Source organism: Carassius gibelio, chromosome A8 (genome assembly GCF_023724105.1).
Source record: "Carassius gibelio isolate Cgi1373 ecotype wild population from Czech Republic chromosome A8, carGib1.2-hapl.c, whole genome shotgun sequence".
NCBI lineage: Eukaryota > Metazoa > Chordata > Actinopteri > Cypriniformes > Cyprinidae > Carassius > Carassius gibelio.
In genome coordinates, this window is record NC_068378.1 from 24,979,498 (window position 1) to 24,998,252 (window position 18,755).

Here is an 18,755-nt window from a genome sequence, read left to right on the forward strand (position 1 = left end):
TAATAGATAAGCAGATCTCACATGGCTGTTTTGAGTACCAGCTCATGGAGTCCAATCCGAAAACCTCAGCTAGTATTGTTCAGATCAGTCATTATTCCTCTTAAAGCGAGGATATGGGGTGTTCTTAATCTATAGACCCTCTTCTGTGGATCCCCTGCTGATGGAAGCTCATCGCCTGAGGCTCAAATCTCACATCCCGCTGTGTGAGCATGTAAATCAGCCACTCGGAGTCCATCACATTAGCCTGGCACTGGCCACCCACCGCTGCACATTAGTTCTGCAGGCGCTGGGGTCTGGGGATGCTTGAGTCCTTCGTCTCTGCTGCTTATTATAGTGAAGTTTGAAATTCATCACAAACCAGGCCACCAAACTAGCTCTAGAAAGCCCTGGTTCAGATACAGGCATTTAATCTGTTTTATATCTAGGTTGTTGGTTAAATGATTCAGCTTCTCTAATAGCCAAAATACAGGATTTCACATGTAACACTAATTTTGGCAGAAAAAAATACAGAATCTTTTATAATATAATATTATTTAATTAAAGTATCTAGTTGATCCTTATGTGTTGCACTTGGACTTTTGTTTTTAAACTGAATTTGGCTTAATAACGTATAGAAATTAGTGGGGATGCAAGGGACATTAGCCTGGTTTGCCTTGTCTGTTTAAGTTCGTTGGTGTCTATTCATATCTGTTGGGTCTCATTTATGTAGCGTGTGGTGTCAGCCTTCTCTCTGTTTGGATATACCTATCTGTGGATTTATTAAAGACTGCCAGTAACCTCCGTCTTCGTGTCCGCGTGTACTACCAGTCAAAGGTGGACACACAAAGTGTGTGTGTTGCTTTATTATTCATGATAACAGCATAGCTATATAAAGTATGCCGTGTAAGCCCCTCAAACTAAGACACTTAACACATAAAAATTAGTGATCGACCGATGTATCGGTTTACCGATATTTTTCCCGATATTTAAGCATTTTTCCATAATCGGGTATCGGTTTTGTAATATCGGATTCGCCGATTTACGGCGCCATCTTGTGGCCGTTTTGAGATTTCCGCCATTGCAGCCCGGGCGTCTGAGGTGATCAGTCAACAACAACTCAGTGCACAGGTAAAGTATGTTCTACTTGGTTTGCTTTAATTAATCAACTTTATTTAACATAACAGACATGCACAAATGAGATCTGAGACATAAATTCCTGATATAGTTAATTTATGCAGCTTGTTTCTAAACAATTGAGACGAACTCATCGAGTTACGTAGTGTTCGTCATGTCCTGCTCCAATAAAGACGTATCTTTAAATGAATTAAATAAAACAGACATGAATGAGTGCATGTTGAAAATAAAAAAAAAATGTTTTTTTTTTATTCTTTTATTATGTGTTTTATGTTCTGTCGCTGTTATTCTGTTGTACTGCGGAGCTTCTGTCACGAAAACAAATTCCTCGTACGCTATGTGTAAACATACCTGGCAATAAAGCTCATTCTGATTCTGATTCTGATTCTGAAAAGCGTTGAATTTAATTCTCTATCTGTTGTATTTGCTCACCATTAGTCTAGAAGAGAAAGTTCGTTCATATTGCTTAGAAACTGACGGATGATCTGGAGGCTTAAGCACGGCCACTAAATGAAACTTTTGACAAGATTATCTTGTTTAAACACCCTATATTATATTTTAATTTACTACATAACAAATATTTCGCTAATACACATATAAATATAGCCTACCGCTTTGTGGAAATTAATTATTTATTATCTCCATGCGCGATCGCGGTTGATTAAGTTATAGTCAAACAGCACTTTGTCAGTTGGCATTTCATGATTAAACATTAGATTAAATTTAGATCATAAAATGCCAACTGACAAGTGCTGTTTAACTTTATATAGTCTCGGGAAAAAAAGTTCGTTCATATTGCTCAGCACCTGACTGGGTTGATGATCAGGAAGCCTCAAGCAATGCCACTGAATGAAACTTTTGACAAGATTATCTTGTTTAAACACACTAGATTATATTATCATTTACTACATAACAATTATTTCGCTAATACACATATACCGCTTTGTGGAAATTAATTATTTATTATCTCCATGCGCGATCGCGGTTGATTAAATTATAGTCAAACAGCACTTTGTCAGTTGGAATTTCATGATCTAACGTTAGATTGAATCTAGATCATAAAATGCCAACTGACAAGTGCTGTTTAATTTTATATAGTCTCGGGATAAAAGTTCGTTCATATTGCTCAGCACCTGACTGGGTTGATGATCAGGAAGCCTCATGCACGGCCACTGCATGAAATTTTTGAAGGAAGCAAGCAGGCTTACAGGGCAGAATGCTGAAAGACTCTGTTTTCTACACTAAAACCTAGTTCTGCTTAACTGGGAGTATTAAGTTACACTACTAAATAGCTATGCACTCCTAAATAGCCCTCCCGCCCCCACCAATATGTTAGAATCATTTTTGTGCTTTATTTTTTTACCCGTTTTTATTTTTTTACATCATCAAAGCTTTTATTTTAAAACAAAGACACTTGCACTTGCACAGTGCACTTAAATTTTTTGGACTCAGAACCCTCTATTTATTTGTGTATAAATATAAAGTTTTTTTTGTATGCAAGGAAGGAGTGATTGTTATAAATAAAATGTTTTTTTTCAGCTCATTTGTGTTGTAATAATTGTCAGAAACAGAAGTATAACAGTAAATAAATATCGGTTCTGCATATCGGTTATCGGGTACATAAACATGCAAATAATCGGTATCGGTATCGGTTATAAAAAATCAATATCGGTCGATCACTAATAAAAATCCAGCCAAAATGCACAGATCTTGTTAAATCCTTAAGTCTTTGGGATATTCCAGATCTATGACTGATGAATTAAATCTCCACAATAGACTTCCACTACACATCATTACTAATCTCTCCGGCACTTCCATGAAAATTGATTCGGATGTATAGTCCGGGCCAGTAAGTCATAAAGTGCTGTGATTCATTGTGCTCCCGGGACGGCGAAAGTACAAACTCGCTAAATTGTTGGGATAAAAAAAGATTGTATAATGTAAGTGGTTTAACAAAAAGACCTTATGAGCCCGCAAGACGGGTGCATTTTACTGCCACTGAGGCACTTAGTGAGAACTCTATTAAAGTTTTATTTCTGAAACCACACCCAAGCATGTAAATCTTTAACATTCCAACATTCTATAGACCTTGGCATGGGGCAACAAAGAAATGGTGCAGGGATGGAGTGAAACTGGAAAATGAAAGAACGAAGAAAAACTGCATTTTTGTTGCAAAATAGTTACAATTGTGAGCTATAAAGTCATTGTAAGTTCTAAAGTCGAATTTTCAAAGTAATGACTCACCCAGCACTGAGGCCAATCAACAGCTGTCTGAAGACCTGAATGAGTTTACTGCAGGTTTGAAAAGCAAAAGCTTGGTCTGACACCCCACACCCGCTCTGACCGTCTCACAGCACAGCCATCAATCCCCTGCCCCTCCCTCCCCCCTACTGTTTCTCAGCCTGTACTCAAGATCTGTGATGAGGATGTGTGCGAAGTCTTCAGGAAGCAGAAGATAAGAAGATAAAAGCCAAAGGCCCAGACGGTGCTATACAGCCTGCCTCAAAGCCTGTGCTGTCCACACATGTACATGAACATGTCATTCTCTTCTTCATCTTCACTGACTGTTCTGTTTGAACCATGCATCTGAAAGAACTGGTGAAATAGATTTTTCTCTTTCTATCATGGCGACTACTAGCAAAGTGTTTAGAAAGTGTGTGTATCCATGTCTGCATTATTTGACACCCGATGGCACACACAATCTTTGTGTCAATTGTTTGGGTGAAGAGCATGCACACAATGTCTTTGGGGGGGGGATCTGCGTGCATTGTGAGCGTTTTCCAATGAAAAAGCTCCACTCTTGTTCGTCTCTCTTTTCGAGGAAAAAGGAGCAGCCATCTGCTTCACGTGGTTCAGGACCTGCCGCTGCTGAGGCACGGAGGAGAATGAGCTCGAGCACACGATGGTGCTGCTTTAAACATATCAGGCTGATCTGCTAAAAGACCTGGATACCAAGCAGGCCGCCTCCGCCATGGGCAGGTCTGTGGCAGCCATGGTGGTAACAGAGAGAATGCTTCTCAATGCTCAGGTTTCGCCTTCCAAACTTTTCGGTACCTCCGTTGAGACAATAGTCGAAAAGTTCAGGGAGGCGAAGGCGCTCTCAGCTGTCTTAAAATCCTTCATTCCATGAATCCAGGTCTGAGCCGGAATAACATGGGGGTCCTGGTCTGTCTCAATCTGAGAAACAGAGATGTGCACAGAAGGCTAGTGTCACAACTCATGCTCCTCCCCACCTGCTGCTAGGGGTAAAAGCAATTGTGGGTCACAGGGAGGTAGGCAAGACCTAAGGGATGTGATCCAGACAAGGCATCTGAGTTCTCATCCAAATCAGAGTGATACTTAAGTATCTACTCATTCCCTTTGAGGGTTTTTACATCTGCCCTTATCCTCCCCTTCCTAATTCCCCTGTGACCACCAGCTCTCCACCTAACCGAGGTAAGGTGGGAACTTCTTGCATAACAATCTCCAATGCTGGACCTATGATTTTTTGGTTGGTTCTATGTTCATAATAATCACCTTACTGATGGTCCGGACTAAAGGGAGTCACCCCTTGAGCAGCGCAGGAACCAGGGTGGGTCTATATGATCAATTCTGTATAAACTTATATACGTATCAAATTGCTGGTGGTTATGTGTGTACTAATCTTCTGTGAGTTTCTTTGCAGTGCTCAAATACAGTGTTTACTAAAGACTCGTTGGCATTATGTCCAGCCGGTATGATAGCCCTGATTCCGGCTTCATGTTTCCGGTATCAGGCGGCCAGATCACAGGTTCCTACGTGAGCCTTCTTGATCATCAGGGCTGGCACGGCATGGCACTGCAAGGAATTTCATGGATGTCTGGCCACGTCACCCTGAGGGGCTTCCTGGTCACTTGGATATCCCTTGTTGCTGACACATCAAGTGGGAAGTGGAGGTGGCAGTTGCGGAAATCTTCTTCTATATGCTGCCTCAGGTGATGTGCTCCTCACCAGAGGTTTGTAAATTTTAAACGCGTTAAACTCTGTGTACTGTGTAAAACCATATGGTGGTTAGTATGCACGTTGAACACTTTGCAAACTTTCTGAAATCCACGTAAGTGGTAAGTTTACACCCAAGACTTTGCACACTTTCTGAAATTCCAACCCATTCTCACTCCAAATGCGTCAAAAACCGAAGCATGGTCAAGCGCCCCTAGCGTCACTTTTATGACGCCAAATGTGCCTCTCGGCGTCGATTATCGAAGCACTACGACCTTCATTGCTTTCAATGGGAAACTTTTGGCGTCAGAATTCGACACGAGGACATGAGATGTTTATCGCTATGAAATCACGTTCAAGAAGTCTCATTCAGCACACATCGCGATACTTGCTATCAGTGCCACAGTTTGGGTGAGTAGTCATATATACGCTCTTTTAATGCCTTTTATAAAATGTATTCTGTCTTATTTATTAATCAGATTAGTGCCATATGTTTAATCGCTGTATTATATCGGTCATCCGCGGCTGTCTTTGAGTTTCATTGCGTTTAAATAAATGAACACAGCTGCTAATTAGTCTGATTAAACTCTATCTGTCACCTGACATGCCTATAGACCTTCGAACAGTTTTATATTATTATTAATTTCAGGATTAATAATGTAAGTTGTATTTGTAGTAAAATCATGGTAATCACGACACTTACAATAGTAATAAATGAAATGTGAAGTTAAAACACAGTAAACTGGACATTAGTAACTGTAACTGTAGTTTTACTATGGTATATTAATAATCAATACAACAATACAATAATCACCAAACCAGCTATGTTTGTATCACTGTAATGTTAGTGTTTTTATGTGCTTTTATATGACAGATATCACAGTAATCATATGTTCTGTAGCATGCTTTTAATACCTTTTAATGTAAATCCAAAAAAAAAAAAAATCAAATTAAAAATAAATAATAAAACATGCATTTTTCCATCTTGCAGTTCTTTCATATCAGTTTATATATATATATATATATATATATATATATATATATATATATATATATATATATATATATATATATATATTTATTATATCTAAATATTTTGCTCACAGATCATTATTAACATTCTGTATATAATTCAATTTTATTTACTCTCCCCTTTTTATTATTTTTATTTTTAGCTGAAAAGACGTTAAGGCAGTCAGCCCAGTGGTGTTTCTGGAGAGGGATTCCTTCAGAAATGGAGAAGACAGAAAGCTGCGGAGGCAGATATTTGCAGCAGTAAGTCTGTGATAGTTTGTTCCTTTTATCAAACATTCCTGCTGTTATAATTTGTACAGCATTTGTTGTTTCTTAAACTGTTGCACTGTCCAAATACCCACACTTGCCATCTTTGCACTTGACCACTTGATTACTTATTTGAAGTCTTTCCTGTATTTTGCCTAGTGTTCGAGTGAGCATGATAACCACAAGTGTGTGTCGAACTTTTCATGACCTGATGACTGTGTTTCCCAATCCTGATCCTGGAGAACCCCAGCACTGCACTGTTTTGGTGTCTCTCTTATCTGCCTTGGAGTCTTCACTGATGAGCTGATGAGTTGAATCAGGTGTGTTTGATCAGGGAGACATCTCAAATGTGCAGTGTTGGGGTTCTCCAGGACCAGGATTGGGAGCCACTGCCTTATGGGACACTTATGTGTTTACAGAGATTTTTAATAACTAATTATCAATATTTCACATACTGTACATTGGACAGCTTCCCATGACCTCTTGTGAGATCTCGGCAAAAAGTCTGACGATTTATTCCAAAACATGATGCATGATGGGATACACTAAGCTTTGTATAGTGCTCCGGAGCAGTATTGGAGAGGTTTAGTGTGTGTTAAGGACGCTGTGCTTTGGCATTATTAAGACCGGGGACAGTCTCGTTCACACACTGTCACGTACACACACTCTCAAGTGGCCAAGACTGCAAGTGTGGGTAGCTGGACAGGGTCAAAGTCTTAAAAATGATCCCTAAACACATCACAGTCTTAATAATCCAGTTTAACACTTGTATGATATTGTACAAGCCCCAGGACGGTCTCATCTGACACTATCAAAAGAATTCATATGACTATAGCTTGCTATTAATTACTTGCTTTCAATAATGGATGGTATAATAATATGGTCTAAACAAAACACAGTGTAATGTATAAGTTGAATGTAATTTAATATTTCCTTCCTTTCTGTCTTACAGGATTGTTTGAGGATAACGCTGTAGCTCCATCATGCACAAGGACTCACTTCGTTAACTCTTTATCCCCCGCACACACAGAAATGGTCCCTGGATCAGTGATTAGACTTTGCAGTGGTTTGATTTTTGCAGAAGATGTAACTTTGTTTTAATTATAAGCTCATAATGAATACATTACAGAACCAGTGATGAAAACAATAGTTAAAAATAGCGCTCCATATTAAAAATATATTGCACACTTGACATGCATGTCTTCATGGTGTTTTTTTGTGAGTTTGAAACATTTACATTGTGTTGTATAACATTTTGGTCACAACACTTTTTCCAGTGTTCTCTGAAAGACATACTGTATTTACTGTTTTGTTTTTTAATAAAAGCATTTTCATTTGCATACTGAAAATAGTTAATGTTTACAACATAACTGCCTTTTTATTCTTTATGGTGGCAAAAACGAGCTTGGTGACAGAGGATGCAGTGTAGTAATTTGGGCATGTTGTCTTTAAATGAGTTTGACATATAAATAAATAATGGAAGATCCTTACAAAAATATGCATGTTTATTATGCTTTATGTATTTATTTGTTCATTCATTCATTCATTCATTTATAATTTCAGTTTTTATTCCTAGAGTTCAAATGGTAGAGAATGGTAAATCACAGAAACACAAATGTGAACAATTTTAACTTTAAAACACAATGTAATATACTATGTAAATTTTAGGAGCACGTCATTTGATTAGTAAATATATTTGTCTTTGGTCAAAAAAAAAAAAAAAATACAAATCTTAAAAATGTGTCATATTTATTATAGAGGAATCTGTCTGTTGGATACAACTGCGACTGCTGGGCATGTGCACATCAATATTGCCCAATGTTTGTCAAGCTGAACAACGGAGGAAGGTGAAGACGTTAATAAAACAGAATCTAATAAGTAGCAAGCTTAATCTATTGTTAACCGAATCTATCCCTTCAGCCGAAAAACGAAAGACGTCGGTCATACATGGATAAGGAAGTGTGACGCTGCTGCTCAGCTTTGATGTCATTGGCTATGAATTTTCAGGACAGTCTGTGGTTGGACTATCTTTTAACCCATATTAAACAGCGCATCATGTTAAAAAGTATGTTTTGCTGCTATCATCACATTAGTAATATATTAAGTCAACAATTAAGTGTTGCTATCTTGACAAAAATGACATCTTTAGCGAGATCCTAATCCTAACCCTAAGCATAACTTCAATGAACTACAAAAAACAGCCCCCTAGTGTTGCCTTTGCATAGATAGAACGACGGAGGCTTGTGGGTAATGTAGTTTAAAACTTTTTATTAACGAAACGAAATAAATTATTTATTTTAAGGAAAACTGGATATCTAAATATGTTTATTGTGCAAACCTCTATGATATATTTGAGAGGCAGGCTGAAATGTGGTATTTTACAGTGAGCAATATTTAAAATGCCTTTATGTCAGCTTTCCATTTATTTCTGAAAACTGAGCTCAACATTATTTTATCAGCATAGCATAAGTAATAATCCTGCCCATTTTCTCTTTGATATGTTAATTGGACTCTGATTTACAGCCATTTGAAAAGTACAGTTTTGGGCTCTTCCGGGGGGTGCTACTGGGCCCCTGGGGGTAGAAGGGCAGTAAAACCTACATATATGTGTTTTCCTCATCATGGACAACAAACTGAGCTGAGTCACATTTATATCTGACAGTTTTCACAGTCCTCTGTTTTCTATTCTATTCATCATGACTATTATACCTTTTGACAGGACATTGTGAGGCCATCTGATGAAACATTAAAAAATTAGAAAGAAATGATTTAATAATGAAAATAATAGATTATTTATTTGATTTTTGAAGTATATGGCAAGAAATATAATGGATGAACCTGCAACAACTTGCCTTTATCTATTCCCCACCTGTAAAGCAGTAATCAAGGACAATGTATACACATTGTGATACTTCACTATTACACAAGGACAAATTCATGCAGTGCCAAGAATATTATATATATATATATATATATATATATATATATATATATATATATATATATATATATATATATATATATATATATATATATAACTATTTAGAAAAAATCAGTGTAAAAATGTCCTCCTCACCCCCGTATCTTGCTCCTCAGGTGCTGGACATCAGTAATGTGCCTGCTCTTGGTTTTAATGCAGTACAAGATCCACGTTGATCATTCCTGCTACATTCTCAGTTATCCCTTAAGTGTTTGTAACAATAAAGCCCATGGCACCATCTTGTAATGCAGAATAGTTAATCTCGAAACTCCCTTTATTTCACTAAAAAATTTGCATATTTGTTACTAAAATATAAAAAAATTACTTTCTGGTGTACTGATGTCCCAGATGTTATTAATCCGATCAAAAATGTTTATGTCTTAAATAAAAAAATAATCCCAATAATTAATATGTTGTTTTTCCAAGTCTAAAATAAACACATATGAGCCTACCTAGTAAAATGATGTATTTACCAAGAATCTTCAGAACACAATATTCACCATTTTCATTTTATTGAAGCATAGACTATAAAGTTGATAAAGTAGCATCAAGACGAATAAGATTAAATGAAAATAATTATCATCAAAAATACATTAACCTCATATATAAATCAGTTCACACAGATGAGTGATGAAATGTCCTTAAAAGTCACACAGTCCCATCCAGTCAACTGTGATACAGATCATGTGATACTTATAAGACATGTGATACTGTTCCAGAAAATAATGATTCCCATCATCACATCTAAACTGGTTTCATCTCCCCATCGTGTTCTTCTTCTCTCGTGTCTGGAAACAGTTTGTGGTTGATATCCAGCACTGATGTGGTGTAGCTTGTTCTCAGCCAGAGGATCTCTCAGTCCTAAGATCCCAGACCTGGTCAAAATGAAACAAACAATCCAGATGAAGTTGTTTAATGGGCAGAGAGCTCAGCTTATGTTCTGTGTAATTTTAGCAGGGTGAGTAACTATGACCCTTGTAGTACTGTACACTTACCATTCTTCAAGCTGTTTTAAGACCTTTTGAGAAGCTTTTTCTCTGAAGAGAATTTATGACATCCTCTTCTTTCACTCCTTTCAAGACCATCACTTGGTCAAAACCCCTCATTTGGCTGATGAGATCATCTGTACAAATTAAAATACTGCAATAAAAATTAAAGAATTAAGAAAAAGTTACAGAAGCAAAGGTCTTGCTCATGAGACTGCATTAGCATGTGTAGTTCTCAGAGACTCTAGAATTCATCTATTGTTGCAGTAGATGTGTTTTCTTCCTCTAGAATCTTTCTCCAAAGTTCCTGACTTCTCTCACAAATGTGTTTTAGTCTGTGCAGTGTAAGGCCTGGCTTCAAACCAATCCACTATCAATTCACAATTATAACATAACATTTAGAAAACAATGAAATAATGTACATTGGTGTTTATATCAACTAAACCAATTTCATGATACTTGTCTACTCTTAAAACAGGTGGTGTGTTTTTAAAAACATAATATTAAAAATGTCCAGTCACACTTTGCTAACATGCTGTAATTGTAATAGTAAAAAAAGAAATCAAGGCTGACATGACCAGTTCTGTGAGAGATCATCATAAAATGTTGTATAACACAGCATTGCTTCAACACACACATACCAGAGGACTTCTGTTTGTTTGAGCACAATATGGCCATCTTCATTCCTCATCCTGAGCAAATCATTTCCTTGGTCTGCCTTCTCTTCTGTGAAACAAGATAATCTCTACTTACTCTGTGTGCAATTAATAATGCTCATTAAACATAATTAAGTTAATTTAAAGTAAGATTCAGACCAGAGCATTTGAGGAGTAAATGTTGATAAAAAAAAATATTCTAAACAAATGTACCTGGGAAGAGCTGATCATGGCAAGATTCGCTGAGACTCAGTAATAGCTCTTTTAGTTTTTAGGAAGGTTTGTGAGGGTTGGCTCTTGAGTGAGCTGTTGAGCTTGATATTTTAGACCTGAAAAAGAAGAACAGCATTAGGATTATCTGCAAAAAATCCTGTAAGACAGAAAGAAGGAAATATTATTAATTACGTGCAACTTGTACATTACACCTCTGTAAAGATGCAGTATAATTAAATGTTAAATGCATCCATTATTGAAAGCAAATAATTAATAGCAAGCTATAGTCATATGAATTCTTTTGATAGTGTCAGATGAGACCGTCCTGGGGCTTGTACAATATCATACAAGTGTTAAACTGGATTATTAAGACTGTGATGTGTTTAGGGATCATTTTTAAGACTTTGACCCTGTCCAGCTACCCACACTTGCAGTCTTGGCCACTTGAGAGTGTGTGTACGTGACAGTGTGTGAACGAGACTGTCCCCGGTCTTAATAATGCCAAAGCACAGCGTCCTTAACACACACTAAACCTCTCCAATACTGCTCCGGAGCACTATACAAAGCTTAGTGTATCCCATCATGCATCATGTTTTGGAATAAATCGTCAGACTTTTTGCCGAGATCTCACAAGAGGTCATGGGAAGCTGTCCAATGTACAGTATGTGAAATATTGATAATTAGTTATTAAAAATCTCTGTAAACACATAAGTGTCCCATAAGGCAGTGGCTCCCAATCCTGGTCCTGGAGAACCCCAACACTGCACATTTGAGATGTCTCCCTGATCAAACACACCTGATTCAACTCATCAGCTCATCAGTGAAGACTCCAAGGCAGATAAGAGAGACACCAAAACAGTGCAGTGCTGGGGTTCTCCAGGATCAGGATTGGGAAACACAGTCATCAGGTCATGAAAAGTTCGACACACACTTGTGGTCATCATGCTCACTCGAACACTAGGCAAAATACAGGAAAGACGTCAAATAAGTAATCAAGTGGTCAAGTGCAAAGATGGCAAGTATGGGTATTTGGACAGTGCAACAGTTTAAGAAACAACAAATGCTGTACAAATTATAACAGCAGGAATGTTTGATAAAAGGGACAAACTATCACAGACTTACTGCTGCATATATCTGCCTCCGCAGCTTTCTGTCTTCTCCATTTCTGAAGGAATCCCTCTCCAGAAACACCACTGGGCTGACTGCCTTAACGTCTTTTCAGCTAAAAATAAAAATAATAAAAAGGGGAGAGTAAATAAAATTGAATTATATACAGAATGTTAATAATGATCTGTGAGCAAAATATTTAGATATAATAAATAAATATATATATATATATATATATATATATATATATATATATATATATATATATATATATATATATATATATATATATATATATATATATATATATATAAACTGATATGAAAGAACTGCAAGATGGAAAAATGCATGTTTTATTATTTATTTTTAATTTGATTTTTTTTTTTTTGGATTTACATTAAAAGGTATTAAAAGCATGCTACAGAACATATGATTACTGTGATATCTGTCATATAAAAGCACATAAAAACACTAACATTACAGTGATACAAACATAGCTGGTTTGGTGATTATTGTATTGTTGTATTGATTATTAATATACCATAGTAAAACTACAGTTACAGTTACTAATGTCCAGTTTACTGTGTTTTAACTTCACATTTCATTTATTACTATTGTAAGTGTCGTGATTACCATGATTTTACTACAAATACAACTTACATTATTAATCCTGAAATTAATAATAATATAAAACTGTTCGAAGGTCTATAGGCATGTCAGGTGACAGATAGAGTTTAATCAGACTAATTAGCAGCTGTGTTCATTTATTTAAACGCAATGAAACTCAAAGACAGCCGCGGATGACCGATATAATACAGCGATTAAACATATGGCACTAATCTGATTAATAAATAAGACAGAATACATTTTATAAAAGGCATTAAAAGAGCGTATATATGACTACTCACCCAAACTGTGGCACTGATAGCAAGTATCGTGATGTGTGCTGAATGAGACTTCTTGAACGTGATTTCATAGCGATAAACATCTCATGTCCTCGTGTCGAATTCTGACGCCAAAAGTTTCCCATTGAAAGCAATGAAGGTCGTAGTGCTTCGATATTCGACGCCGAGAGGCACATTTGGCGTCATAAAAGTGACGCTAGGGGCGCTTGACCATGCTTCGGTTTTTGACGCCTTTGGAGTGAGAATGGGTTGGAAATTCTGTACGGTAAGGGTTATGCGCTCAGCTTCATTCCCTTTCTTGAGATGGTTTGACCTTGGTTCTTTGGGCTTCACTCAGCCAGTGTGTCTTTATTTATACTCTTCAATCATCGCTTCCCTCAAAATGAGGGGGTCGCCTATGAGTGCGCTACTCTTTTACTGAATTCTGAGTTCTCCTCTCACAAGAGATTTATTTATTTTTTTCAGAACGCTCCAGCATTATTTCCACAGATCGAGTTAATTACTCTCAAACACACTGTTTTGAGATGCACCATTCCATCTATGAGCTGCTCTATCAGAGTGCCATGAGAGCCCCCTCCTTAGAACAGCATTTAAAATCCATGTTATGTTAAGTGTGCATATGGAGTCTTTTGTGCACTTTCTAAAATTCACACTGTTACAAGTTTGTGCACTCGTGCTCTGCGTTCTTTGTAAAATCCTATATGGTGAGGACTTTGCACGGTTGCTTTTTGCCCTTTCTTCAGGCAGCCGTCTCTCATGGGCAGCCGTCTAAACGTCCCAGGAGTAACTCCCATGGAAATGGTAGAATTGGTACTTAGTGTTCGCTGTGATTCTGGCCTGCATTCCCTCTCAGCATGGTGGCGTGGGTATACTCCCTTGAAAGGGAACGTCTCAGGTTAAGAATGTAACCATGGTTCCCTGAATAGGGAGCGAGACACTGCGTCCTCAAGCTCCCTGTCATGCTTCCGGAAGCATGCTTCAGACCAAGAAGTGAATGATGTATTCTTACGGCAAAACTCATTGCTATTTTTTCAATGTTTGCTTCAGACACAGGTCACAACTAGGTGTTCCCCATAGCGACCCCTAGAGGATACAGTGTCTCGTTCCCCACTCAGGGAACCATGGTTACATTCATAACCTGATATGTCTTTTCCCTCATGCAAACTCCAGCTTAAACAGCTAAAATATGAATCATTACTTGTGTTCCGTAATTCATTTCTGTAAATCATTCTGTATCTTAAATTATTGCCTTTCTCAAGTATTATGTAAATGCATATGCATATCTCTACTATTTATACAGTTCTATATGTGCACAATATGTAAAAAAAAAAATTCACAAATCTGTACATAAATCAATCTACTGTTCCAGATTCATACACATTTGTTGCTAAGTCTTGCTAAATTTATTTTTATTTTTCGTTTTCATGTCATATGTGTATGCATGTATGTATGTATGTACCAGGAGCACAACAAATTCCTTGTGTGTTTGCGCACACCTGGCGAATAAAGCTAATTTGATTTTGATTCATAATTATGATATATAAAGTCCAAATTAAGAGCATAAATATACAATATTCTGTATAAATGCTCATGGTTTAAATTCCAGCTGAAATATTCCAGATGGCTCCTAAAAAAAGTGACTAAATCGTGATTAAATGCCAAATTTCTTTAATTCAATTACATTCTTAGTAAATGTCTCTCCCCGCCTTTGCAACCCTCTGTTGTATGTTTTAATAAGATTTCCCAAATTGAATTAAATTTTGTATTAAATCCAATATTATGATCTGGTCTTATCATTATGGTGACATTCTTGTTGGTGGACACAATCATGGCAGCTAGATTTATAGTAGTTTGTGAGGAAAAAAAACTGTCTATGATCTCCAAAGGAAAGTTTTTTTTTTTTCTTCTTCATGGAAGATCTGTTGTTGTGGAGGCAGATTGACTCTAATGATGTGAGTTGGTCTGTCGTTCGCTGACTCACTGCCCTCGTTTCAACATAGGTGCTGTACTAGTTCTGTCTGCCAAACGAGGCGTTCCACACTCTTGTTTAGATTTCGGCGTTTAAGGGGCTAATGCAATTAGACAGTTCAGTGATTCTGGGCAGAACAATCCCTCATTCAACAAAAGCCTCGTTTGTATGATTCAAGCCCTCATCATCTTTGCTTGCTGCAAAATCATCGCTGCTTCGGGAATCTCATCTTTGAATATTTTCACACTTATTTTTGTTTGTTTGGCGTAATTATCTAAGAACATGACCAGCTGTTGTTATGTGATTATTTTCTCAAAATATCAGATAATAAATAAAAAGCCTTTCCTAGGGGATTTTTGATATGAGATTCGCTAGGTGATCATGAGTATAAAATGCACATTTCAGGAACTATTGTAAGTTGAGCAATGCATTTCATTTTGACAGTATTTTTTGTGATGATTTTGCTGAGAATATAAATTTATTATTGTGTATATATCCAAGTTTCCCTTGGAGCAAAAGTATCATTGGGCTAATTTATGAAAGTGTAGCTTGTGAATTTTAAAAACGAGATCTTTAAGGTAAGTGGTGTAAATATCATTGGTGGTAAATTTGATTAATTTCTGTAAATCAGTTTAATCTTTTTCAGTGAATTAACTTGTTATTGTTAAAATGTTCAAGAAAGTCCGGGAGTTTAGTATATGTACAATGTTGTTAGTTCTTATTCTTTTAAAGACTACCAAACTATTAAAAATATTAAAAATGTAATTGTATACTATAAGTATACCTATAATTTTAATATACCTATTTATTGTATTATTATATATATATATATATATATATATATATATATATATATATATATATATATATATATATATATATATATATATATATATATATAGTTTTTTTTTTTTTTTTAAACTATACCACTTCTATGAAAAATGTAGTGGATGGCAATTAATGGCCGCCGTTGTCTTTCGTTTGAGATAGGACAAAATATGTTGTAAATACTTTGACTTATCGAATATTGTAATATGTAAACATGACAATTTTTCAGTCCTCCCGCTTTTGTGCCAAGTCAAACATTTTGTCTGCTCTGCAAATGCAACATTTGGGAATTGATGGCATGTTTGACTTTGCTACGGGGAAAGCCATACCACTTCCTTAAATGGCAAAGCTGCGTCAGCAACTATTTGAGCATCTTATGAAAATGTTAAAGAGCAGGGAGCATGAAGAAGTTAATGGAGTCCTTTGAGAATATCTCAAGAGGTGTGATTATATGAGCAAAAGACCCTCTCATCACCTGTGATCAGATGAATGAATATATGGCCTCCATTTAACACCAGCGATATTGATTACTTTATCTTGCACTGATAACCATTAAAGCTTTTCATGCAATTCAAGGGAAGCATTGATCTTCTGAAGACCATCTTCACATTATGTGAGAGAGGTGACACAAGGCCTACAACACTCGCAAGACCTCATGTTACAAGGTTAATGCGAAGGTCAAATAATGTAGTTTGATGCAAGCACTCCAAGACTAAATCCAACAGACCATTTTATACCATATATTGACATTTTTACAGCAATATATTTGTTACATGTGTGTGATCTTAGTAGCATTTGAATGAAAAAGCATACTTTTTTACTGAATAAAATAATTGCTTTTATATTCACAGGTATCCATTGGAAAAAAACAAAATGCACATTTCTGTGACAACTTCTAAAAATGTTAGTCTAAAGTTTACATTTCAGAGGCTTTTAATGTGTTGATATTGTGATTTTAGTGTGTGTGTGTGTGTGTTTGTGTGTGTATTCACACTTTAAGGCTTAATCATTTGTTTTGTATCAGCATTATTGATAAAATGCCAAATTTGTTGGTCCTTAAAGAATTAAATAAGACCTAACAACATTACTCGAAGGTGTTATTTAATTTATTATACATTATTATTACTTAATATATAATTTATTGTTACTTTTGCCCTGGAAACACTGTAAACATGACTTTTTCACTTTGCTAGTACATTTCACAAATAATCACAATGAAATGGTTAGTAACACATTGAATGAAACATGACATTTTGAAGTAGAAAGACCGAAATAGTATTTGTAAAATGTACAGTGTGAATTAAATCACCCTTGCCTGATATATTCTTTCATCTGAGTTGTTGAAAACACTTCAGTAGGGCTGTTAATCTGTGAAGCTCTTCTTCTTAATGGTCTAGTTAAAGGTTCTGGACCATCGTAATATTTAATTTATACTTCTTTTATGTGAATCTCAGTGCCAAACATTCTCAGTATATACTGAGATAAAACAAACTGAAGAACAGGTCAATCTACCACACAGCATGAGAACGAAACTCATTCTGCTGCCTAATGGCTCTCAACACTTTCTGTGTGGACTTTATCAAGGGTAAAAAGTAGTTCAAGCAGATATTAACATGCATGTGGTCTGATTATTGTGTTTGTGCTTTTGCTGTGTTGATGTGCATTGGGTTTATTTATTTATTTATTTATTTTGCCTAATAAGTAACAGTTGTATAAGCCATAATTTATAGTGATATAAACTTGAAACAGGTATCACTGTATCACCCTTAAGGATATATTTTCGGTAATGACCAACTGACTAAACATTATCTCACTTATCACATGACTGATTACTAAATAATATAGCAATTATATGTCAAATTAACCAAATTTCTGAAAAAAATTGGTTTGAACTCAGGTTTGATGCCTGAGATTGTGTTATCTCAATATGGCTCCAAGAGTAAAAATTGTGTTAAAAATGTGTTAAATTGTACACAATTTCAGTGGTCAAAAACCAACCATTGGTCACTTTGCAAGCTGATACTTTTTTTTTCTTGTCTAATTAATGTTGAAATGTATATCGGTTCCTTCTCACATATGCATTGAACATAAATACCCGTTCTTGTGCCATTAATATTTTTTTCCAAAGTTTGTTTACCTGCAATTCTAGAAGTATTAAAGATATCTTAATATAATTTTAGATTCTCATTTTTCATACACTTTTATCATGTAATCTTCATTTATAAGGATCTATATGGTTCAATCATATAGTTATGGGTATTTCAGTGTGGCGTCATGTCCACATTATTAAATGTTTCCCATTTTCATAAGTTTTACTTCCATGTAACTTCCAATAAGTTATACTTCCATGTAACATGGTTTCCAAATTTCTGAGGTGAAAATTGTCACCATATCTTCAAAATAGTAGATGGACTTTATGATGGAAAACAAGAATTTCAGGTTATTAGCGTTAGCCCTAATAATGTTAGAGAAATATGTATTTTTGCATTACTTGCAGCTTTCTGAAACTTGAATAACAAATCTATGAAGGATTCATAGTGAACTTGGGGCTTGCTCTTTTTCCATCTTCTCTCTGCCTGCCTATTGTCTTCTGAGCAAGCGAGTAAATTAATTTAACCAGGGATTTATGATTTCTAGGTCTTAGTGGAGCAATACAGTCCATATTACTGACACATGTTGATTTTAACAGAGCCCAGTGTTCATCAACACCTAAAAGCAGCAGGTAATATTTCAGCCTTAAGAGATTGCACTTGGTTTTGA

General features: G+C 36.0%; 1 long non-coding RNA gene across 1 annotated transcript; it reads right to left on the reverse strand.

Annotated features, from left to right (window-relative positions):
* Positions 1-10,786: 10,786 nt before the first annotated feature.
* LOC128019010 (uncharacterized) lies at positions 10,787-12,476 on the reverse strand. Its single transcript, XR_008185031.1, has 3 exons — positions 12,309-12,476; positions 11,187-11,302; positions 10,787-11,043 (listed from the first exon to the last, which is right to left on the reverse strand). It is a non-coding gene; the product is annotated as an uncharacterized LOC128019010 (long non-coding RNA).
* Between the last annotated feature and the right edge of the window lie 6,279 nt (positions 12,477-18,755).